We start from the raw sequence: 24,174 nt of genomic DNA, 5'->3' as shown, positions 1-24,174 counted from the left end.
AGGACGATGCCCAACCCACTGAGCCACACCAGTCAGGGCTCTTCAATAATTTGGAATTTTTTTTTTTTTTGCACACCTGAATGTTTGCATCAAGTTGTGTAAAGTGAGGCAAACTCCTCTCTGAAATCTCTCCTTGCTCCTGTCCTTGGAACTAGCCTCACCGTCTGCAGGAACGATGCCTCTTTCTGCATCAGGCCCTTGATAGGATAGGAACACAACAGTAAAGAACAGCTGGCTGGTGAGGAGGCGTGGGCAAAATCCACAGCAGGTACAAGTAGAGCAGGTACATTGGCCGTTTCAATCCTGGTTCTCCAGGCTCCCTGTAATCATGGGATGGCTGCACTTCGATGTTGGAAGGAGACTCAGAGGTGGAGTCTGGCAGCCTCATTCCATGGTGAATGGGGAAACTGAGGCTTGGAAAGAAACTTGCCTGAGGTCACACACCTAGTTAGTGATGAAGCCAGGGACAGGAGCTGTGTCTCCTCCCTCCAGTCCTGTCCTCTTTCCAGTTCTCAGGCAGCTGGCCATAGCTTTCATGGCACCTGACCTGGGGGGAAACAGCACTGTGGTGGGCCAAGCGGGGCCGCCCCGCACTTACAGAGAGAGGATGTGCTGTTGCCCAAGGCCACTCTCTGAAAATGACCATATAAGTCCACAACTATCTGCTATTGTAACAGCTATCATTTCTGAGGGCTGAATTCCAGGCACTTTATTCACATTATCCGCATAGCCCTCAGAGCCAGGTATTACTATGAGTCCCATTTTACAGAGGAGGAAACTGAGGCTCCAAAGTTGAGTGGCTTGCCCAAAGTCACATGGCTGGTAGGAGACAGAAGGAGTACTGGAACCAGGGTTCATTTTGACTTTTGCCCTTTTCCTGTGGCAGCACCCTCGCCTCCCCCATTGGATTTTGGCTTAGGCTGGAGATCTCTAGAAAGTGAAATAGGGAGAGATGGATCACTCACCCAGGGTGGGTGCTAGTGAGAAGGCGCTGTTGGACCGTCATCCTGCACCATGACCTTCTGCCCTTTCCTCCCACTTCTCACCTGTGTCTCTTGCCAAGAATGGGTTGGTAGCCAGAGACCCAGAGCTATTATACTTAATATACTGAAGTAGGTAGACTCAGCTGCACCTAACAAAAAACTCAAATAACTGTGGCTTAAATGAACACAGGTTTCCCTTCTGATGTACAAGAAGTCCTGGGTAGGTTGGTGTGGTGGCTTCCTGACCCTCTAGGGCTAGGTTGTGTCTCTCCTCCTGCTCTGACATTCCCAACATTTGGCTTCCATCCTCAGTGTTTCAAGATGCCTGCTGCAGCTCCAGCCATCGTGTCCACATTCCAGGAAGCAGGAAGGAAGAACAAGGTAAAGCAAAAGGGTCTTTCTCTAGTCATCTTTTCACCCTTTCAAAGAACCTTCCCAGAAGTCCTTCCCTATGTTACTCTTATTACAGTGGCCAGAACTTAGTCACATGGCTAGAGCTAGCTGTAAGAGAGGCTGGGAATCAGAGTCTTCAACTGGCACGTTGCTACTTCCAGAATATAGAGGCTCATGAGTGAGGAATAATGGGAGAATGGGTATTGGGGAGCGGCAGAGAGACTCTGCCACAGCTCGATTTTTTGGCCCCTTTCGCACTTGCCAAAGTGCTGATGACTGAGAATGTTGTTTGAATTAGCAAAAACTTACGTGAGCTTTGGTCAGAGTTTTGTAACACACTTTGAAGTCATTGGCAACGCCCTGGGGTGCCACTGCCACTTGGACCCACTGTGCTTTCTGGGGCTGTTTGTTCTAAGGATGGCAACAATGACAAAATCAACAGTAAATCACACTGTCAACGACTTTCATCCCATGTCATTCCCTTTGAAAATAAGTTTTATTTCTCTGGATTTCTTCTGCTTGTGAAAAATGTTCTTGTGGGTCTTCTGAGGTTGATTGGAGGATCAGTTTCCTGTTCTGGAGGATTCTGATGAACACTGGGCTCCGGAAACAAACAGGCACCACTGAGCCAGCACCACGCATGTGCTGGCACCGGACCTGTTGCAGGTTGCACCCTCCTCACTGTAGGCTTGCAGGCAGAGGGATGTGACCCATTTTACAGATGAAAAGTCGAGGCTCAGAGAGGCTAGGCAGCTAAGCCCAAGTCCACACAGCCAGTGCTTCAGACTAAATCTTTGTATTCCCCCGCAATTCAGATATCACAGCCCTCACCCCACTGTGATGGTATTTGGAGGCGGGGCCTTCAGGGGGTGATTAGGTTCCGATGGTGTCATGAGGGTGGAACCCCCATGAAGGGATGGGTGCCCTCAGAAGGGGATGAAAATTGCAGAGCTCTCTCTCTGCCCAGTGAGGTCTCAGTGAGGAGGCAGCCTTCTGCAAGCCAGGCAGAGCTCTCACTAGACGCTGCTCCTGCTGGCAGCTTGATCTTGGACCCCCAGGCTCCAGGCTGTGAGAAATAAACACTGGTTGTTGAAGCCGCCCGGTCTGTGGGTGTTTATAGTAGCCTCACCTGGCTGGGATGGCTGGTAAGTTTGTTCAGGCCAGGGGCTGGGTGGAGGTTGTTCTCTCCACGAGACTGCGAGGCCACTGGCGCCTTGCCCGTCTTCACCCTCACTCCGCATTGCAGCCGGCAGCTCCTTGTAACCACCCGGCACCAACCAGACCTCCACGTGCCGGCTGTCTCCCAGAGTCCTTCCTTAGCCCCACCTCCTCCTCCTTTCCACTCCTGTCTAGACCCTCCTCCAATCTTGGATAGACCCCTGCAAAGCTGCACCCGAATCCAGCCCCAGCACCTGTCCCCCAGGTGGGCTTGGGCTCGTCACACCTCCTCTCTGGGTCCTACCTGGCTCAGGCTCTTGTGCACCCCTGCTTCTCACATCTCAACTCACCTGCTGAGCGTGGAGTCACCCTGGAAATGGCATTGCTCGTTCAGTTGTGACCCCTGTGGTCTGCTGGCTGGGCCTGAGGTCTGCAAACAGGACCAAAGATAGGCTGTCCCTGTCCCCAGCACCATTCGCATCTCGATGACTGAAGCCATTGCATCTGAGAACAAACCCCAAAGGCCTCCGCTCGCAGCCCCGAGGGGCAGAAAGAGCTGTGTGTGCGGCCTACCAACGTCTGCCAGGTTTCATATACATAATCTAAATATATACTTTGAAAATTGAAAAGCTCACGTATAGAACGTGGCTGTGAGGAGAGAGTGCTCTCTTTGGCTCTCTTTGAACGGGTCTCTTTAAAGACAAAATTTGCCAAGTGGATTCCTGCCCTTAAGGAGACACTTGAACGTGGCAGTCGATGTAAATGGAAATTGAAGTGTCTCTCCCAGGCCACCGTAGGCGTATAAAACAGGCACAGTCTATTCTGAGCGCTCATTAATAGCTGGTCTCTGAGGGCCCTGGCAGCAGCCTGAGGATTTTACTCATTAAAAAGGTGGTGAGGTAGAGTTGTGTGCCTTCCCTTCTTGTCGCCGCGTGATCCTGGTGTTCCCATGTCCCCAGCAGGCCCCAAATGAGCATCCTGAGATTGCTGGCGTGGGTGACTATTTTCTGAAGGGTGGAAAGCATCGCCCACTCATTGATTGGGCGAGAAGCCCTTGCTGGTGGTCAAGTGGATTCGTCTCTCTTCTGCAGTGGCCCCAACGCTTTATCTCAAGACAGGTGCAGACAGGAAGGAGCTTTCGCTTGTCAGCTAATAAAAGGTCATTGGCGATTCTCAGCATCTCGGCACTGTGGTCCCCGTGATCTCGAGATGGCACTTGAATAACAGAGGGAGCCCCCAGGTGTGGTCGCTGGGGGGAGGCCCGGAAGGGACCAGGCCCTTTGCAGTTGGACTTGCTGACCGACAGCTCCCTTGGTTTCGCATCTCAGTAGCATTGCCCCCTTGCACGAAAGACACGGGTTTACTTTAGAAAAAAGGAGGGTCGCAGGCCTCACTTTTGACCCCCGCGTTTTGTTTGTTCTTTGGTTTGGTTCTCCCACCGTTAGAATCAGTGTTTTGTCTTCTTGTCCCCTTCTCATGGGACGGGGGTGACATTGTCTTATCCTCTTTTCCCAGGCATCCTCAGGGCTGTATCTTCTCTCTTAAGCCTCAGGTGGAGACAGGGAGCCTTGCCAGTCTCTATACTTCTGCGTCGTCCACGGCCATGTTCTTTCCGGCTCTGGACGTTGGCTGTTGCCTCTCTGACTTGTGCTTCCCCTTCCCTTCTTGTGGCCAGCTCAGATGTCACCTCCTCTGAGAGGCCTTTCTTGATACACCCACCTCCCCTCTCCACCTCGAATCCCTCCAAGCACAGTTTGGCATGACCTACCTGGTTTACCTGGTAGCTCCCTTGTCTATGGTCCCCCCCCCCACCAGCCACTAGGAGGTGAGGTCCAGGAGGGCACTCACTTTGTCTTGTCCACCTGTTTCCCCAGAGCTCCGCCCAGTGCAGCGCCCAGAGTACTTGATTGATGGGTGGGTCGACCAAGGAACGAGTGAGTGAGCAGTTCTCTGATCCCAGCACTTGGCTCTTCCTCACTCTACCAAGAGCAGATATTTGGGGATTTTTGCCATTCATGACCCTTAGTGGTTTCTGGGCTGTGGTCCCCTCTCTGCAGGTGTTCCCTGCAATGGTGGCATGGGCTGCCCTACATTGCACACTAAGTCAGGGTCACCATAGAGGACAGAGCTGAGATTCAGGCAAGAAGAAAGCCATGGTCTAGAATTCCTGTTTGGAATGTTTTCTTGCTTGTTTTTATGATACAATATCAATGCTATGTTGAGAAATTAGTTTATCTATTTTTAACCCTCATTAGCAGGTAGAAAATGTATTCTTTGTGAAATGCTAATAATAAATTGGATTGTTTAAAGCTAACTTCAAAACAATTAAGCTCAGTATTAATAAAATGGGTTCAGGTCGGGTGGGTGGAGTCCTTGGAGTCCCCAGACACTCAGCAGAAGTCCCCAAATGAGTGAATGAATTAATGACTGACCAAGTGAATACCAGAATTACCATGCCCAAATTCCATTCTTCCATCAGCTGCTAGTCAGGGCTACTTCCTCCAGGAAGCCCTCCTTGAAGTCTCCTGCCTTCTGTTCTCAGAATTCTTTTAATGCTGGTTGTGGAACCAACACGTAAATGCTTCTGTAGGTGCTTAGAATAGATAGGTGTTTCTCATGTTTTTTGTTGTCCCTCATTCCAGCTGAACAAATTCTATCTTCTACATATACTTGTTCAGCTCTCACCGTATGCCCTGCATCATACTAGAGTCGAAGAATTCACAGGTAAAAGAAACAGACCTGGAGCTATAAAGTGCAGCAGGGATTGGCAAACTACTGCCCATGGGCCAAATCCACCCCCCTGGATTTTATTTACTGTTTTTGCACATAAAGTTTTATTGGAACACAGGCACACCTACTGGTTTACATATTGCTTATGGCTGCTTTTGAGCTGTAAGACAAAGTTGAGTTGTTGTGACAGAGACCCTATGGCCAACAAAACCTGAAATATTTGCTCTCTGGCCCTTTGCAGAAGAGTTTGCCGATGCCAGTCTGGTGGGGAAGAGAGCCTGGGAAAGGCTCGTTACAACGGTGATGTGTGCCCTGAGGGACAAGAACGGGTGACCCGGTGGAGATGAGCAGGGTGGGGATGTGCGTGTTAGCGTAGATTAGGGCACTCAGGGAAAGCTGCTCTCACGGAAATGTTCTGTGAGCTGAGACCCCAAGGCTGAGAAGGTGCTGCGTGAGCAGCGGAGGGAGTGCGATCCTGGTGGGAAGAAGAGCAGGTGCAAAGGCCCTGTGATGAGCTGGAAGAACGGAGAAAGGCTGTGTGGCCAAGAACGCAGTGAACAAGGGGAGGGGAGGGCAAGACAACGTTGGAGAGGCAGGCAGGGGCTAGATCGGTGGTTCTCAAGGGGGGCTCTATTGCTCCCTGGTGTTTATTTAGGATGTTTATGTGCAGGTTCTGGGGGTGAGGGGGAGGGATGCCATAAATGCAGTGAGAAGGTGCCAAGGATCCAAGACTTCAAGCAGTGTATGAAACAGCCCTGCCCAAGGATGGACACTCCTGGGTCCCGCGTGACTTCGGGGTGCCTTCATGGGTATTCATGTGCACGAAAGGCAATGTCTAACAATCTGAGCCAGGAAATAACTCTCCTATTCACAGAAACAGAAGGCAGTTTTAACACGGTGTTGATTATACATTGAATTGTCTAGGAATGGGACTGATGTATAGATTGAGGGAAGGTTGCAGTGTGCTTCGTTTAGAATATTCCTGAGCGGTGTCACCACGTTGGGAAAATCAAACCAGCCATGGCAACATCGACCTTGGTATTCTGGTCTCCAAACAACACACCCGTGGTCGGTCTGTGTTAGTAGCTGCGGCGTTCACTGCGGTTTCAGGCACAAACATGAGTCCTTGCGCCCATCAGTAAAGTCGTGTCAGAGAATCTGCATATTGAAATGCAAATGGGCTTTATTACTTCTCTTTCCCCCTTTATATTAAAGCCAAGGCATTCTATTGATGTCAACATCTTGCGTGTAGATAAACTATATTACGTCTGAATTTCGTTTCAGGATGACAAAGGAGCTTTAGAAAATGTTGTCTGATAGAAGCGCCCTGGCTGGGTCCCACAGTGAGGTATGGTTTTTGATACAGAGCTGGGATTTTATGCTAAGAAAACTGAGGCACCATGGCAGGATTTTAAGAAGTGATGGGTTCCTTCAGGCAGGGGTGATGATTTCACTTCCTCTTCTTCTCTTTGATCCTCCATCCCGCTCCCTCCTGCACCTGGCACAATGCTGGGTGCCCAGCAGGCACTCTGTAAATTAAAGTGCTACCAGCCAGAACAACCTCAGCCCAAGAGCTAAGCAGGCCTGTACTCCTCCCTTACCCAGGAGATTGCTGAGGCCCAGGGGGTTTAAGTTGCCTGCCTGCGCCAGGTAATATCTGGTAAGTAGTATCTGATAAATAAGGTATAGGTGTGTGTTTGGGTTGGGAGTGCCTGCCTCCTTTCCTTGACTTTGACATCAGTCCTTGGTTTTTATGGCTTCTCTCCTTACTGATCTTGGTCACTTGCCTAACCCCAGCCCTGCTCACAGGCCTTCCTGGCTTGCTCCTGTCACCAGACCAATGCTGCAGGCATCACTGTGTCCCAGGGACCAGCTTCTCAACCTTTAGACCCCAGGCCAGGATCTAAGAATATCTCTGAGAGTATTCCTCACCACCTGCAACAGATGTGCCCACAGATTACCTGGTCCCAGTGGTGGTGTGGTGGGGGCGGTGATGAGCAGGGGGAGAAAGGCATCATTTTTCTAAAAGCATTACACATTTAATGTGCAAAGTTACATCACACATTTGTGCACAGGTCAACTTGCGGGGAGCTTATTTCAAAACCAGACAGAGGCAGGTCAGGGATCCCGAAGGTGTTCTTCACAGAGCAGGCAGAGGGGAGAAGGTAGAGGATAGTTGAGTGTCGAGTGCTTTCACAAGTGCAAGGTCAGACGGGGAGAGATGGATAGTCAACGGGGCTCCTTTTCTGCAGGAGCCAGGTGCCTTCACACACGTGACCTCACGTCTTTCCAACCCCGACCCTGCCAAGCACGTGTAGCAGCAGCCACATCTCTTGGGTGTGCAAGCCGAAGCCTAACAAGTTTGTGTGTGTTCTTCCCCCTTCCACGCTGTGTGACACGGCCAAAGCCTGAACTTGAACCTAGATTTCCAGGCTCTGAATCCTACATTTTCCACTCTTTCCTGTGCAGTGAGAGATGTGAATGGGGAGTACGTGGGGCACGCCACGCGGGCGTAGAGTGGAGACGCACAAACACACTGAACTGTACTTTTTAAAATTATTAGATGGGTCTGGATTCTTTACTGTATTAGAGCCACAGAAAAAGCTACGGGCCCATGTGAGATGACAGCCAGGAGAGAATAAAAAATTGTCCCCAGAACGAGTTTAATCAGAATTGGTAAAGATAAATAAGGTTGAGTTCACGCTACAGTCCCATCGAGTCCAGCTCATCCAACTGACGAAATAATTGTCTTGAATTATTGTTGGTAATTTCAGGGGTTTTAAAAGTTAACTTGAGCATAGCTTTGTGTACAGATGAGGTTACTTAGAAGCTTTTTTGGTTTCTAAAATTAATATTACAGTTGCAAAGGTAAAACCAGAGTTTTTCTTATGCTTTCAATTCTCCTTAGAAATTGTATTATTCCATTTATTCCCCCAGTACTATTGTGGTTATATATAAAACAAAATTTATCGTTTTAACAATTTGCAACTGTACAAATAAAGTGGCATTGGGCACATTCACACTGCTGTGTATACCTATACCTTTAAAAAAAAAAAAGTAAGAAATCTCATAAAAATTCTAGCAAAGAACAAATGGGCCAAAGGCTTCGGGGAGGAAAAGCAGCGCACGTGCCCTGCGTCCACGTCCCAGGGTCCCGTGGGCACTCGCTGGTCCAGGAAGACGAGTGGGTTCGCCCGGGTCGATCAGCGGGGAGACTTTACCGCTCCTGCCGCTGTGAGCTCTTCTCAAACCCGAGCATCGTCTTCCGCCCTCTATTTCTCGAAGCACTGTTTTTCCAACCAGATTTACATTTTCAAAAACCCTTCAGATAATCACAAACCCAAGAAACTTCCACTCCTCTGAGGTTTAATTAGGAGAAACTGTCTTTCTGGTATTTGTGAGAGTCTTGCTCCAAATTTCTCAGCGGAAAGGGAAGGGTCGTGGTGGATGAGTGGGAACAAGTGGGACCTGTGAAGGGCCCCCATGTCCGTCCCCTCTCCCCTCTGCAGCAGAAAAAGCTGTGTTGCAGGTCACTGGAATCACATGGTGAGTGTGCCCTGTATCATTAGGACCCAGAGAATGGGGACGATTGGAACGCAGGATAACACATTAGCGATAGATAATAGAGTCTAAATAAACATAATCAGCTTTCCTCTATGTCTCCAGACCAAAGCGTATCTATAAATACCCTAATGACGCCCAAGCAGCCAATTACTCGGTTCTTGGAAGAGCCCCTTATTAATGGCGTTGCAGTGAGGGAAAAACATTAATTATTGGACACAGTGGGATCTTTTACGTTCTGTCTGGTCTGGACAGCACCAATTAATGCAACAATGATTACCAACGACTGTGGCAGCATACTGAGTGCAGCCACCCCGGGCCGGCTCGATGGGGCGGGAAGTCCCCTGTGTGTAGGGGGAATGTCACGCAAGTTCTTTTTTATGGAGCCTGCTTCTTCATCACTGCAGAAACTGCTGGAACAAAGCAGAGGGTGGCCAGAGTGTGTTGGCTTTTATTTATGAAGCCTCAGAAGAGTGCCGGGATGCTAAGTGGGGGAGAGGGGGAGGAGTCAGGCATCGGCCTGTTGCAATGAGTTGCTAAGTGAAGCCAGGCCGAAGACTGGTGAAGACAGGTCACCTTCAGAGCACGGAGCAGTTGGCTGGGCCCCTGCCTACTCCCTTAGCGTCTTCCTTGTCACTCAACACACCGCAGCCCCACTGGTTCTCGCTCAGCTTCACCAGCTAAGCTGCGTTCCCTCCTGCCCCAGAACATTTGCACAAGCTGTTCCTCAGGCCTGAAACTCCTCTCCCTGCCCTTGGCAAGGGGGCTCCTTTTTGAATGAAGCATAATGATTCCCTTGTAGGGAGGTTCTTTTTGAGCCTGAATCCCAAATATATCTTTCTCTAAAAATCAGTCACTTCTTGTTTCTATTTTTTTTTGAGGGGGGGAAGCATCTACCACAAATTGTAATATATTTAACAGGTGTATCTGATTATTTTATATATGTCTCTCTCCTCCACAGAATACAAACTCCATGAGAGCAGGGACTTTGTCAGTTTTCCCTGGCATCTATTTTGAGCGTCTTGCATTTAGTAGGTGCTCGATAAACACTTGGTGCGTGAATGAGTAAATCCATGCATTGTAGAGAAACAGGGTATACTTAAGAGACTCTCTGCCAGGTGCCACAGAGACTAAACCGGCTATTCTCTTGCAGGAATTCCATAGGAAAAAAAAATAAAACCAACAAGCTGTTCTATTAATAGCCGTGTCTCCTGCAAACTCTAAATCAACTCTACTTCCGCTTTTTGAAAGTGACAAACATGCTTGACTGGCCTTTGACAGACTGAGTGTCCTGTCCAATATTGGCTTCTGTTATTACTCACATCGGGGTACTTGATTTGAGCTGGCTAAAAATGAATCTGCTCGGCCCCTGGTATAAAGCGGTTGCAGGAATGCTTTTATTTTTCTCTTCTCAGTGACACAGAGAGGATCTCTTCGGGGAGGCATTAATTACAGAGCACTTTGGAAAATTGGGCCAGTGGAGGCTGGGAGAACTCCCCAGAGCCCTGGCCAGGGCTCTGAGAAGTGGGCGTGCCCTGGAGAAAGCTCTCCAGGCTATTTCCACTAGATGTTGCCCTTCGGAGTGTTAAGGCAGTTCGTCTGTGTCATTCAAAGTCAGAGCCAAGTTCAAGGAGCTTATAGACCCCATGGACCCTCAGCGATCCCCAGTCACTGACCTGGGTTGAGCCTTGTACACCCTTGACCAAGATGATATTCTCCTGAGGTTTTTCTAACCGAAGTGGAACGTGGAGGCAAAGGCAGCGGTGGGAGCCCTCGGCGAGGACTGCTGTGCAGATGTGGCTGCAGCTAGCGCTGCCGTCCCTGTTCTCCTACAGAACCGTCTCCAGGGAAATGCTTAAAAATGACAGGGACACTTGGGGCATCTGTCAGGCCTGTTTTTGCTTTCATCTCCTGGAGAGTGGCAATGACCTCACCTCACAATGATCTCACCCCCTCTGCATGCCTCAAACACATTTGGTTTCGACCCTTCATTTGGGCTCGAGGGTGGACTGCCCAGCTCCTAAGCTGTCGGGGGGCAGAGAAGTTGTAATCCACAAGAGGGCAGGGTCTGCAATGTCCCCACATCCTGTTCAGGGCCTAGCCTGGTGGTGCCGGCTTGGCGGCATTCGGCGAAGTCTGCTTCAGTGCCACGTTGTATTAACAGTGTGCGTCTCTTCATCTGCCCCCCAGACCAGCTTGCAACTCCCAGAGAGCAGGAACCTATTCATCCTTCTATCTCTAGCGCCTGGCACGGGGCCCAAGTTCCCAAATGACTTTCAAACTGCGGAAGGAGCGAATTCGTGGGCTTTCCAACGAAGCTGCTGCAGGCGCATTTCAAGAGGGGCAGTTCCTGCTGCAGAGTGCCCTCCCTTTCCCTTCCTCTCGAGAAGCGGCAGTTTGGGTCCCTCTGAGTCTCTGATGCCCAGAGCACATATAAGAACGAAGCGTCAGAGTGAGGTGGCTCCAAACCGGGAGGCCAGCGATCTCCAGTTGGATCTGGGTCCTGCCACACACTGGAAGGGAGCACTGGACGTGTTACCAAATATCCTGGCACCTTAGTTTCCTTTCATGAGAGATCGAAATGATGGCCACAGTCTCCTTCTGCTGGGTGGGTGCTCACCAGGTCAATGTCATGGGGCATTTAGAATGGTGTTTGGGACAAAGTAAACCCCCAGGAAGTGTCCGCCACTGTCATGCCTACAGCTATGAAGGGAGAGTTTTAGCACATAGGACTGAGGTCTCCAAAGACAGTCAGTTGACAGATTTACACTGAATGCCCAGTACGAGCAGAGCATTGTCCTGGGCCCTGAGCGTGCAATTCTGTCCCAAAGAACCTGTTGCATGTTAACCAAACACAGTTTCCTGCTGGCTGGAACCTCACTCGCTTATTCTGGAGACCCGGACCTGTGTTCTGCAGGAGGACAGCAAACATGGACGCGGAGTGTCGGGTGCATGAAAGGAACGACGTGACTGTGGAGTAGACACCAACGCTGATATTTGGGGCGTGTTTCACACCAGCTGCCGTCCCCTTGGATTGTGTTGGTCAAGGCCCTTAACCATCTTTAAATCAAACAGGGCCTGCAGCCGCCTAGAAATGCCTGTGTCAGAAGATCTAGATCCTCAACCACCAGCTGCGTTCAGATGGTCGGCCGTTAGGATTTTAAGTCGGGACTCATAGGTGAAAGCACTGTTTGTTTTGTCTGTTTGTGGCATCTCGATGTGTCTGACATTTCTTTATCAATGATATGGAAAAGGGCTCCGGTTACTCAGGAGGATGGCTGTGGATTTTTCTGGGATTCCTTCAACACCCCCTCCCCCAAATGAACATGGTATGTTCCACATAGTCACTATCTTAAGGTTGGCCACCCCAAATATACTTTCTATCTTTGGAGAAAATCCATGCAGGCATTTCCGGTGATGTGGAAGCAAACGGGCACAAAGGTGTTTTATTTCCGTAGATTTGACGCCATTGATTCTAATTCATTATCCCCCTTTCATTCCTCTACTCCTCCGCTTCCACGCCCTTCCCCCTCAAACACACAGTGATTCTGCATCTCCTGGAAAGTTGAAGAAGAAGAGGTAGTCATTTAACAAGCATCAAATTCTTTACCAAATAGCAGTGTGTCTTCCAGTGATTTCCACTATTATTATTATTATTCAACACAAATGACTTGTCTTTGAAAGTGAGAATATTGCTCATTTCTGAGACAGCAGCATACGTTTCCTATCTATGCTCAGGCCTCTGCCGTGCTGTCAGCAATTCCTGGCCCTTTGCGGAAAGACAGACAGATGGAACACCGTGTTCTTCCGGTCTCCTGGGGCTGACACGTGACATTTAAGGGGTAAAACCCCTTCACAGCTTGCCTACCATCTTTCTTGTTTTTCCATCGAGTCTTACTCCCATCCTGCTTGTTACCTCCTGACATTTTGCGGCAGGTTCAGCGTCCTCCTCCATGCAGTTCCTCTACATGAACTTGGATAATTGGGGTCCTCCCCGTAATGTGTGCACCTTGCATAATTGCTCTAAGCACATACCCTCTTTAATTGGATACCAGGAATGTTTGAGCTACCTAATGACATCATAGGCTTTTATTAATTTCTGTCTATTTGCTTAGTTGTCAGTTTCTAAACTTGTCCGAAACCTTGATGAGGAAAGGAAACGCTGAGCAGGCAGGTACCAACAGGGTTTATTAAGCAATAAATGGAATATTGAATCAAAAGAAATGAAATCTCTAGTAAGTGAAACCCACACAAATACAAAGCCAGGGAACTGAAGACGAACTTTACTGAGTAAGGACAACACTTAACTGGGATGGCGGGAGTCTCCAGGGTTTCAAGTGGCCTCAGGTGGGGGTGCAGGAGGAGCTGCAGGCAGAAGGTACCAGAGGCCCTGGTGTAGTGAGTGGCTAAGAAAACCAGTACTGAGACAGGCTGCTGGCTGGCCTGTGATCTGGGACAAGTTACCTACAATTGTGGGGCCTCCATTTTGTCATGTATTAAAAAAAAAAAAGAAAAAAGGATCCCAAATTAGCTCTCATCCCATAGGACAGTGCTGGGCTCAACCAAGAGCATTTATGTGATACACTGAGCACTGGCCCCGCCTCACAGAGACTCAATGAAGGAAGGCTAAACGCGTTTCTGATCATTCAAACCAGTTGAAGACGGCATGGGCTTCCTTGGGGATGAGGTAGTGAGGCCCCGGCCACTGGAAGTATTTAAGAAGAGGCAACGGGCTTCTCAGAGTTTCTTGTTCAAATGAATCTCCTGGGAAGTGTTAAAATTCAGGTTCTGTTTTGAATAGGTCCTGGGTGGGGCCTGAGATTCTGCATTTCTAGTAAGCCCAGTGATGCTGATGCTGCCAGTGACCTCACTTGAGTAGCAGGGAGCTGGCCGATTCCTGGGGTTACGGGGGAGAGGGGGGTGCTGCAGAAGGTTCATGTTAATCCAGATGGAGCAATGAGCTTGACCTCTGTTGTCCTATATGGTGGCCACTGGCCACGCAGCTATCCAAATTTAGACATACTATGAGTGTAAAATACACAAAAACTTAGTACCTAAAAAAGAAGGTAAATATCTCAATAATTTTATATTGATTTCATGCTATGGTGATAATATTTTGGGTAGGTTAACTAATATATGAAAATTAATTTCACTTTTTTTTTTTACTTACTTTTTCTTACAGTGCTTATTAGAACATTGAAAATGGCCTCTGTAGCTCCTGCTGCATTTCTATCTGGCCAGCTGAGCAGATCTTCTCTCGGGTCCCTCTGGACCCATGGGCGCCCAGGAGTCTGTGGCTTTTCACTAGGACTCTAAGCTGCTGGCCACACCAGTGTGTCCCCGGGGGAACCTGTGGGCTTGTGTCCTCCCACTGCTGAAGACAGTGAGCTTGTGGGGTCTCTAGCCTCCTGTCTGCCTGGGGCAGGGACGGAGGTGAGGTGGGAGCCTGGGAGTTGTCTCCAGCTCTCTCTCTCATTCTGTCTCAGAGCTAAGAGGAGACAAAATGCTGTGTCACTACAGGAATATTTAATTTCTACCTTGAAAATACGATTTCCTAGAACAGCCTCTCCGCAGGAAAGCTAACTTTGTCGTTCAGAACTCCTCAGTGAATTTACACATCACATAAAACTAGCTGAGGTGTGTCCTTCGGGAGCTGGGCAGTTAGGAGCCTGGAGGGGGGCGGGAGGGCAGAGGCCCTAGCAATGCCCACGGATGCAGCGCCGTCTCCTGGTGCATCGGGCTCGATTTCACCTGAGGACCTGGCCCTGCAAATGGCCAGGCAAGCAGAACTAGGGTCCTGACATGTCACAAGCAGGGGCTAATTCAGGCCCCGTAATAGAAGACTTTTAACATCATCTCTAATCTCTGCTACCCATGTCCAGCCCCCACCTTCAACATGTTTATTCTTTATTTTTGGTGCTGCATGGTTTCTGCATGTCATCAAAGTGAAACTGGGTTCTGAAAACCTCCTGCTAATGTCATCTTTGCCATTTCCATCTTTCTTTGTTTGGCCATAATGACAGCTGGATGGAAGGTTCTGATTTTCGCCTGAGTAATGTGATGAAAACCTTCTTACAGGACTTTGAAAAGTCGTTTCATTGCATAAGACCCAGCAGAGTATGCAGTTGGGAGCTCTGGCTGGGGACCTCAGACAAGTGATGCAAGCTCTCTGGGCCTTGGTTTCTTTACCCCTAACCTAGGGATGACGATAACGTCCACCCCCCACCTCCCGCTGCAGCTGACCTGTTGTGAGAATAACTGAGTTAACAGGAGTAAAGGGCCGGGAATAGTTCTCAGTGCCTGGACCACACTCGGGCTGTTATTCTGGGCTAACAAGGGCTCCCTGAATGGCAGCCTCTTTTTTCAGCTGGCAAATTACTTAGAAACCCCACCCCCCACCCCAATTGCACACCTGGTTGAGAGAGAGTCAGGTCCTGTGTGGCCATGATGTAACGTACCTATTTTTGGCAGACTTGGCAATTCGGGGAATGACCCATTTTCCTGCATTTCATGGAGATCATTGCAATGGGTTTCATCAACCAGCAGGCTTGGAAGTGCGCCAGAGGGTCAGAAAGAGCCCGTTCTGCTACTCTGGACCGCTCTCTCCGCTGTGCAGCTTGAGCCAGGGTGGGGATAGGGAAGGAGGCGCTCCCATGATGACACCTGTGTTCAGAATGATGGCAGCGGAGACAGGCAGAGCTCACAGCCCCCTACTTGACTCTCCAGGGGCCGTTTGCTCCTCACCAGACGACGATGGCTTGGTGCTTGGTGTTTGGCCCGCTAAAGGGAGGCTTGAGTTTCCAGGTCTGTGTACAACCTTTGCAGACTGAACAGCAGTGTCCTGGGCGAACGCCCAACAGAGGGCGAGAAGGTTCCTAAGCATCTCGTTGGACGTCTTGGCTGTGAGGTTCCTAAAGAGTCCGAACCTGCATCCGGAGAAGACATCCTCACGGGATTGCTGTACCACCAGTGCAGCTGGAACAGCGGCTCTGTCTGCAGGAGACTCCGGCAAATACAGAGAATCTGGTGCTTCGAACCCTCTGTGGAATGAGGCTGAGTATGTCTAAAAATATATACATAGACTACTAACTAGTTAACTAGCTGACCCAGTGTAAACTGAGTTGCCAGTGGTGGTAGCTGATAAATCATTGAGTCAAATCAAACAAGGTCAATGCTAAGGGCAGAGGTTTGGGCCAGATGTTCTTAGATTAAAATTTTGCCCCACTGCTATTGGCTGTGTGCTGCTGATCAAATCACTGAGCCTCTCTGAGCCCCAGCGTGTGACTCCGTGCGATGGCCGAGGACACCAACCTTGTAGGGCTGTCAGAGTGGCTAGACTGGAGGTGGTCCCGGGCCTCCTGAACTGCCTCATGCAAACCTAGTCCTTGCAGATTCCACCCGGCCGTTGGCTCACTGGCTGCTTCTCATTTTCCAGGTTCAGCTTAATTGTCACCTCCTCAGAGAGGCCTTCCTGATCACCCCCGGAACACACCACGCCTGGTCCTCCCGCTTTGCCTTCCAAGGCTTTTCCTGGCTTGTTCCTCCCCAAGCCTATGACACCGTCTGTGACTTTCATGTTTGTTTTTGACTCGTTTTTTGTTTGTTGAATGAGGACTGTCTCTGTTCACCAGACTGAGGTCACTTGATCTGTATTGTTTGGGGACTTGGAGTAACTTGATCAGCGGGGGCTGAAGCATCTGACCAAAGATGCTTGGAACCAAGGCAAGCTCTGAGCCTCATTAGTTCTCGGCTTTTCCGTATCTGTGAGCCTGGGAGCCACTTTCAAGGGTGGTGGTGCAGTAGGAATGAACGGAGACGAGTGTGGGTTTCACCAAGCACAGGACGAGAGTGACACAGAGTAGGAATCCACAGTGTTAGGTAACGTCGTGAGGTGGCGTGTGGGGTACTCAGTGCCCCACAGCACAGAGATTTTTATTTTCTTTCCCCCTGCTCTTTTCTTCTGTGAACTTTGTGCTTCTTACGTGCAGATGCAAGTGACTCAGAATGCAAAGTGTGGGGTAATGGATGTAACCCTGAAAAACGAGACACGGAAAAGCAAGAGGTGCAATTTCTCAGTTCACAGAACCAGTGATTCTGTTTATTCTCTCAGAGGAGGGGATCGGTGGGGGAGCACGCACTACAGTGTCGATGGACTGAAAGAGTCAGTCTGGAAGGGGATGTTAGTCTCTCTGGATTTACTGGTATATTCCATCAGAAAAGAGCTTAAGTCTTTTTCTCCGTTCTTCACAAAGTAATCTCCCTTAAAAAGAACTGGTGCTTCCTCATCAGCCAGAACTATGGAATGTAGTAGGTTTCTGTGTACCTTGAGTGGCAAGGAGCTCAAAATTAATTTCCATATTCAATAATATTAGAAATCAATTTTAATATTCAATAATAATATAATAAAATCCTACTGATCTCTGTATTTTTGCACAGAAACAGAACTTAAGTAAGTAAATGCATTTTGGAAACATGATTTGCTTATTAAAATCCTGCGTCTGAGTTTTCTGGGACGGACTAGCTACCCTGACAGACCCCAGCTTTTGCTGTGGCTCTTGCTGAGACATGGCTGTGACCCTGGGCTTGCCTCTTTCTCTTGCTCTGCTCATCAGTTTCCTCAGCTATTGAGAGGCATTCAGAGCAAGGAGGGTGGTCCCGGGCACACGTAGGTTGGAACCGCTTCTACTCTTTCAGTGCCCTGAGCCATGAAGCCCTCGCCTGTCATCCCGCCGTGTCGATGCACTGGAGCAGGGGTTCTTTCTGAACTTTTTAAAGGCCACTCCTACCCTGAATGAAACTGACGGGGAATCCAAGTGCAGTAAACAGATCCTAGCAGAGCTACTGTGGTAGAAGGGAGGGGTGGGGTCGTGGGTGAGGAGTCCTCACCTCTCCCAACCCTCCCTTTCCCAGCCCCCAGGCGCTTGCTTCTCAGGTGTGCCTGGGGTTCCAGGGAGCACTGTCAGAAACTACAATTTTTCAGCTTTAGTGGATGTCAGCAGAATGAAATTCATTTTCTGAATTCCACCTGCCCTACACCAGACCTGGACCGTGAGCTTCTCAAGCGCCAGCGGTATCTGGAGCCCATGGAAACCGCAAGTGTCTGTTGAGTGAAGAGGTGAGGTGAGCAGGTTGTTTTTCTCTGAGGGCCCCCTGGCCTGGCTCCTCCAGTCCTGGAACACCCCTCCCCACGGTCTGTCATCATCTCTGAAGGAAGCAGACTCGATCAGGAACTCCAGGGCTTGTGCTTTGGTTGCCTTTGTACCAAAACGAATTATGCCGTCTCAGGTAGAACTGTCGATGATATGATCAGAACTTCGTCACTTCCAGTTTAATTTCTTTTGAACATTTGGGGGATGTTGGAATGGCAGCTTGAGTAGTAAGGGTGCATTTCCCAGGGGTTGGGGACATGGGACAGGGGGAGGAGGAGGAGAGAATTTCCCAAACCCATGTGAAAGAAGGATGAAAAACATTGTTGAGTTTTTTTTTTTTCTAGGAAAACAGTTTTTTCCCCCTTTAATTGAAATGTTGCTTTAAAGCATTAGCAGGCTTACAGAAGTGAAATGAAAAACAAATCCCACAAAAATCTAGAGTACCATAACAATAATAAATAAAGTAGTGTACGATGCTTTGATTTCAGTAATATTTTCACTAAAACTTGCACATTCTGAACAGATTGTGCTTATCCTGAAGGAGGCCCTTCTGCCTTGTGGCTTAAGAGTTTACAACAATTTGGTGGTTCTGGTTGAGATATGATAATAAAAAGTACTCATGTAGTGGAAAGGGCTTGCGCTCTGAAAGTGCGCTGACCTGGGTTCGGAGCCCTCCTCCCCTTTACGTGACCTCTGGGCCTCTTTGAGTAAGTGACTGCACTGTGTGGGCTGGTGTCCTCACCTGTAAAAATCTGAAGAGTGAGGCCTCCCTCAGGGAGCTGTTGTGAAGTTCAAGTCCGAGAAGGTCAAGGGAGAGCTGCTGGTAGGGAATAGAGGCGCTGAGCCTGAGCTATTTGGGTGAAGACAGAGACTCTGTCTGCATCCACCGCTCTATAGCTCTCGACAGAGCTCAATCTTTGCACAGGAAGCTATGGCTGTCTCCTCATTTTCCTTTGGGCTTTCATGTTTTTTTTCCTGATTATAAAATTAATACATATTTAGTGGAGAAAGCCTGGAAACTAAACATGGATGTTCAGAAAAAAAGAAATCACCCACAATTCCAATAAAACATCAGTGTGGGTTTTTTTATGTATATAAGTATATAATTTTTCTTTGGTCAATTTCTTTTTTGCCAAGAAAATATTTCATTTACCAACATTTCCAAACATGAAATTTCAATTTCAAATTCCTTAGAATGTGGTTGTATATACTATTTTCTTCTTACAATTTCTTAAAATACTATTCTTATTAGTATTTTTAAGGACCTGGGTGCATTGTCAAACATTTAGAAAATAGTGAAGGCACAAGAAAAAGAAATGAAAATAGCTCCCATGATCTCAATATGCAGAAGTCACTGCTGAATTCAGTTGCATATCCTTTTCATCTTTTTTTGCAATATATATTTGAATTGATAAATTTTAAATTTAAAAACTTAAATTAGGAGCTTCTTGTGTGATCACTATTGTACTTTTTTTGCTCAGTATTGCATTGAGAATATTTTTCTATATTGCAACTTTTCTTCTATGTCATAATTTGTAGTGGTTGATATTATTTCACGTTTCCCACCTCTGGTGGGAGGGGTTCTACCAAGTTCACTGGCCACAGCCTCCCTTCCACCAGAAGGTCTCCAAGGGTCGGGGAGTGGCCTTTCCCAGCGACTTCTGTAAACAGCTGATGGCTAAGCTCAGTCACCTAAGAGGTCTGTCCTCAAATTCTACAGGACCATTCCCATGCTTACATGGTAAGAAGGTGGCCCAGCAGAATCCCTCCCTCCAGTGAAATGCAGACCCACTGTGTGCTAGGCAGCCTTGCTGGGGCCCTGGCACTCGTCCCGATGGAGTGATGAGAGGACAGGAGATGCTCGATCCTGTTCTTGTAGATCCTTGGCTTATAAATTCCTTTCCACCCCCATCCGTTTCAATATGGTATGATGTTGTAGGACTGGCCTTTATCTCCGCACTATATCCTACCTCGTTTTCTTTTTTAATCAAATGATTTTATCTTGTTATAGAGTATTCAATTTTATAAGCTATATTAAATTCATCAGGAAACAGAGCAGCATTTAAATGAACCAAAATAAAGAGAACATGGCAGATGGGTTCCCCCCCTCCTGCCCACCAACCTTGTACTTCTGGGAAGCTGGCTGTCTTAAGGTAAATGATAGGAAGGGGTCGCTGTATTTCATAGCTTATAACTCAAAGCTGAGAAGGAGTCATAAGGTCTTTTAGCACAAAAGGACATAAGAACTATTCTTTCCAGGTCTCCTCTTCCAATAAACACAGAGCATCCCTGGGCTTCCTCACTTTTCCCTCTTCGTTTCACAGGATCTGGAGGGGTGGCAGTGGGAGGGCAAGAGGTTAAAAGAACCAAAAAGGATTCTCAGAGAGGAGAGAGAAGGCAGGATAGAGAGGAACAGGGAATTCTCTCTGTTCACATCTTCACAGTCTGGGGGTCAGGCCCAAATCCCCATCAACCCACAGACTCTCTGGAATGGATTGTATTGTCTGAATCAGAAGTGAAGAACTCACAGGAAAATTCTTTGGGATTCTGAGTTAGTTCTTGCCTGGCCAAGGGATGTCTCCAACCTCTTCTCCGCCCACCCATCCTTCCAACCATCCCCAACCATTATTTACATCAGAAGCTTGGCATTTATGAAAGATTCATTAAGTGTTGGCTCTTAGCATTATTGCTTGTTACACTTTGTCCATTTTGGTGGCTGTCAAAGGAGAGGCCATTCTGGGGCTTGCAGACTTTTACATCCAAGAGGCCAATATGTGGGTACCCCCAACTGTGTGTGAGACCACACTATGAATAACTAGCCTCACGTGAAAAAGGCAAGACTTTTCCATTTCTTTCCAGATACTCGAATAGTTCCTGCCTCCCAGTCAAAGGAGGAACTGTTTAGAAAAATCAGGCCACAATTACCCCAGAGAGAAAATATGTTTTGAGTCTGGTGAAGGGCTTTGCTAAGTGACATTAATTATACTCATTTAGGTTTGACATTATTAATTAACCTTCTCAGGTTGTTTATATTGTAGCCTCTTATTAAAACAATATGATTAAAACAAATAGTTAACGAATATTACTACCACCTAAATGTATACATCATTTTAAGCCTACAAAGGCTTCTATTCAGTCTCCTTTGATAACACACTTTGATTCCATTTTTTTATTATGGTAAAATATACATACATAACACAAAATGTACCATTTTTACACTTTTTAAGTGTACACTTCAGTGGTACCATGTACCTTCACAACACTGCACTGCCGTCACCTCTGTGTACTTCCAGAACACTTCCATCATCTGAAACAACTCTACACCCCCCAAAAACAACCCTTCCCCATTCTTTTTTCTCCCCAGAGCCTAGTAAATTCCAGTCTTTCTGTGTCTATGAATTACACTGTACTGGGTACCTCGTGTACACGGAATCATACCACATTTGTCCTTTCACGTCTGGCTTCTTTACGCATACCATCTTCAAAGTCCATCTGTGTTGTAACGTGTATCGGAATCTCGTTCCTTTTGAAGGCTGAATAATATTCCATGGTACGTCTACCCTGCATCGTGTTTATTCATTCATTTGTGGATGGCCATTTGGGTTCTTTCTACTTTCTGGCTATCGTGACCGGAGCTGCTGTCCGCACTGGCCAGTCTTACTCTTATCTGACAAATGTGGCTGAATGATCCGCCTCCTCTCACACGGAGGTGGAGCCCGGTTTTCAGCTGGGGCAGCATGTCAGAATGGAAGGGAGAGTTGAAAAGAAAAACAAAAATACTCTGGACCATCGGAATGTTAGTGTCTCCGGAGGTGCAGCCTGGATGGGGGAGACTAAAGAACCCCGCAGGTGACTCTCTCTATAGCCAGAACCCGGGGCCGTGGGACCCCTAACAGTGGCCTCCTGGGCGAGGCCACTCTCGACCATTTGCCGGCTGCCTCCTTTGCGCCTCCTCTTTTTGAAAGCCGCCCAGCCCAGGCAGTAGATCCTCTGCATATCATTTTAGCTCATCATTTGAAGCAGGAAAAAATAAAATAAAGATTTAAAAATTCAAGCTTAAAAATAAATAGCCTTCTCTCATTACCATGAAGCCAAATGCTGGTGTGTCGGCTAAACACGTGGACCTATTTGTTTCTTGCATTTTCATCATCTCGTTTTAATAACAACCACAATACAAACAATTGTGCGCGTTAATTCAGCTCCATTTAAGAAGTCTTGTTCTGTACGCCGAAGCTGGTTGTTCTGTCTAGTAAAACGCCTGTGCATTAAAATGCTAATAATTAAACTGTTACGATTGACTAATGAACTCTGCCAGCTATAAACGACAGTCTTGTTAGATTCCCCACACAGCGAGCCTCCTTTTGTACTGAGAAAGTTAAAGGTTAAAGCACTCTTGAAGCCAGTGAGTGGGTCTAGGAGCAATTACAATTTTTCCTTGAAACTAATAGTTACGACACTAATGTTTCAGTTCCTACCCAGTAAAGAGTAAAAAGAAAAAAGGGGGTGAGGGGGTGGGGGAAGGATGACTCTGAGCTCTATTCATGGGGAGAGCTGTGGAGCTTTCTCTGGCCCTCCAGGCAGATGGCGTGGTTATTCAGACGAGAGCCTACTGAGTTACAGACACCCTCCTTGGACCCTCTCTCTCCGGAGAATGCAGACAGAAATGGTGGTTTTTCAGGACACAGCAGCTGGTGACCCGGCGGTCATGAGTACTGTTTGCAGCATAGCCGTTAAACAAGGTGGGAAATTTTGCTCCAAATCTCTGTAATTTGGGGGAAGTGGCTTAATCTCTCTGGACCTCAATCTCCTCAATTTTAAGAGCAGGGTAATGATAACAGCTCTCTAAGGCAAACATTTGCTTTATCCTGCTGAGCAGCCAGCTCCCTTCTTCCAGGAAAAGGCTCCAAGGTTCCAGGCAGAAGCCTTGTTCTGTGCTTCTCAGGTCATGTGGTTGGTGGGAGTTGATTCCAACCCTCAAGCTCCAGGGTTAACATATGACCAGGCCTGGCCAATCAGAGCATCACATTACTCCCTGGCCTCCTCAGGGACCAATCAGAACCAGTCAGAGCAAATCCTGGGGCTCTTGCCAGAGCACTCTGGAAAACAGCATTACAGTGGTCTTGAACCTGGAAGTCATAATCCTGCAGCTGAGGACAGTTCTGTGTAGAAGGCCTTCCTGTCACAAGCAGACCTGAGGAAGAGAGGCAGATGCTTGGGGAGTGGGATCCAGCCTCACTCCACAATTTGTCAGTGACATGAGCTAAACTTTCCCCGTATTCTTCCCATAGCCCAGTTTGAGTTGAGCTTCTGTTGCCAGCCAGGAGGGAGAACTATAAAGCTGATGCTCAGCCCTGCCTCCCTTGGGGGGTGGGGCCTCTCTGATGCTTCGGAGGGAGCTGAGCCCCTCCCTTCCACTCTCAGGGTTTCGCAGCAGGTTCTGCGCAGTGCCTGGGGCTGGCTGGCATTTACAGGAGATTCCCCTCTCCCGGAGACTGGGAATTCCTCAAGGGCAGAGTTCCCATCACCCTTTCTAGCGGGTCTTCCTCAGACCCTTGAGCCACAGCTGTGCTGGAGTTGGTCAGGTGTGGGGCAAAGATGGAAAACTGCCCAAATTCAGCCATGAAGATAAACCACAAGGCAGAGCAAACCCTTCTGGAGATTGCATGTCCTTACTTGTATATTTCTAGAAATATTTCTAGAGGAAGCAATGGGGAGTCTGCTAAAAACATCGACCAAGACCATGAACTTAATTCATCTCACTGTTCCTTAGCCATTCTGGCTGATTGTTGGACTCAAACCTACCAGTGGACACAGTTAACCAATCAGCACAGGTTCCAAGCGTTTGGGGAGAGCCTGTGTTTGGAAGGGTTACGGAGGGAAAACTTAGGACCTCAAAGCAGAATACTATCCAGGTGACCTAGAGTGGGTCACTGTCCCTTTCTGAGACTCCTTCTCTCTCAGATGAGGACAGAAATCCTTGTCCTGCTATCAGGGATGTTAGGGGTATGCAGACCTGTGGGAAAGAATAACAATTAACCACTTCTATGGAGACCCTCTAGCTTCTGTGGAGTTTTCACACCTACCTTTTCTTTTTTGGCAAAAGGCAGTATGAACAAAAAATATGGTCCTTATTACATCCCCTTATATTCTCTTTGGGTCATTCCATGTATTTTTCGCCTCCCTAAAAATGTTAATTCTTT

This window comes from Desmodus rotundus, chromosome 4 (genome assembly GCF_022682495.2).
Source record: "Desmodus rotundus isolate HL8 chromosome 4, HLdesRot8A.1, whole genome shotgun sequence".
NCBI lineage: Eukaryota > Metazoa > Chordata > Mammalia > Chiroptera > Phyllostomidae > Desmodus > Desmodus rotundus.
The sequence above is the reverse complement of the archived record's forward strand: the minus strand, read 5'-3'. Positions refer to the sequence as shown.